This window comes from Pistacia vera, unplaced genomic scaffold (genome assembly GCF_008641045.1).
Source record: "Pistacia vera cultivar Batoury unplaced genomic scaffold, PisVer_v2 Contig1117, whole genome shotgun sequence".
Classification (NCBI taxonomy): Eukaryota; Viridiplantae; Streptophyta; class Magnoliopsida; order Sapindales; family Anacardiaceae; genus Pistacia; species Pistacia vera.
In genome coordinates this window covers 302,977-305,108 of record NW_022195157.1, presented here as the reverse complement: position 1 = coordinate 305,108, position 2,132 = coordinate 302,977, and positions in this window count along the sequence as shown.

Below are 2,132 nucleotides of genomic sequence, written 5' to 3'. Positions count from 1 at the left end.
ATACACTCCTCGATGCAGCCAATCACTACCATATTGACAGCTCTGAATAGAACTGCGATGGGCTATTGTCAAACTACACCGATCGATGCATAAGGCGCTCCGATGATTTAAGTCTAAGGATCACATGCACCACCATTCGTTAAAGGATTTGTTCCATAGACACTAGGGTTACCTGTAGTAACTGATCGAATTCACGCAGTGAAAAAAAGGAATATTTAAAACGAATTGATCAATTATACGAGCCAAGATCCTAGTACAGATTATAACGTTTTCATGCAAAAACTGAAACGTAAAATAAAACTGTATAAAAACAAATCCATACAAGGATTTAGTTCATACCGACGTTTAGAGGCTCCTCCAAATACCTCTAATTACGATCACGAACACTGTTCACAGCCTGTTCATCAACACTATTCACTGACTACTGTTCATCGACTACTGTTCACTGTATGTTGTTCACTAGCTGTTGTTCATCAATACTATTCATCGACTGCTGTTCATTTATACTATTCACCTGACACTATTCACCAGACACTGTTAATCGACATTGTTCATCGACACTTTTCACGTGACTCATCGTTAATCGATCCATAGTAGGATTGCACTCACGGTAATCTACACGAAGACAATCCGCAAAACCCTTGATTATTTTGCTAGAACAATCAAGGACTTCAAGAATCAAGAAAGAAGAACAAGAAAAATATTCTTCTTCACTCAAGAGTGTAACATGAGAGAGAGAGAGAGAGAGAGAGAAAGTGTGGCTAGGGTCTTGATTATTGAATAATTCTACTTGTTTTAATTTTAAGTTGCACTTATATAGTGCAACAATTAAAACCCTATTCCACTTAGGAATAGCCATGGGCTCCAACCTTAGTTCACCCTTGCAACCAAACACACCCTTTATGGTATTTTAATTAATTAAAATCAATTAATAATATATTAACATTTAATTAATAATAATAATTCATTTAAATATATACACATAGATATATTTAAATATAATCTCACTAATTTAATTTTAATATTAAAATTAAATATAGGCAACAACCTCAACAAATTTAATTGTACTGTGAGATTACGAAAATACCTTTCATCCTGAAAGACGAAAATACCCTTCTCACAAATTGATTATTATATTATCTTCTAAGTGTGTGACCCGCAGGCTCCTCATCATATCGGTAGTGTGTAGTATCTCGATTAACACCAATTAAGCGTCTCACTACACACAGACCAAGATTGGCCCCTAGCAAGGCATCATGGCCACCCGATAGATTCAGATTCAGCGAAACGGTAGCCTGTCAATGATATGGTTACCGTGCAATCCAATCCTTTCATCATCTGTTATCTCATTGAGACTGAGGTACAAAAATAGTCTCAACCTCAGATATCATCGACATCTTTGTACTCAGTTAATGGACCAATAATCGGAATAATAAATTGGATTGAGCATTAACTCAATCCCACCGTGCCCACAGATTTAGTGTCATTGCCATTTACTGAATTACCTAGTGAGATAACTTCTCCCGTACCCAAGAGTGATGAATCCTTTGTCAATCCACCATTGTCTCGATACACTTCTCGATGTAGCCAATTACTACCGTATTGATAGCTCTGAATAGAACTACATTGGGCTAGTGCCAAACTACACAGATTGGTGCACAAGGCAGTCCAGTGATCTCAAGTCTAAGGATTACATGCACCACCATCCGTTAGAGGATTTATTCCATAGACACTAGGGTTACCATCCATATAGAATCCTCTGGTGGGTTTGTCTAGTGAACTTGCCTATAGCAAGCACCCATGTGTCACACCAGGTTGTCGACAAACAACCTTGACAAGTAAGATCAGTCACTACCTTTCAACAAGGTCGTTCAACACTATGATAGCCTTACCGTATTATCTGTGTCCTTGGTTAGAATAATACAGGGGCTATGATAATTTCTAGAATGGTCACCATATGTGATCATAGGGTTCTCACTATCAAGATTTAAAACACTTGATACCCTCGTCATGGTTCTACCATCCTAAGGACATATATCAATACATATAATATGATTTACGTGATATAGTGGATAGTGCCTTTTATTGATTAATAAACATTATTACAAAGAGTCAATTCAACAATAATTGAT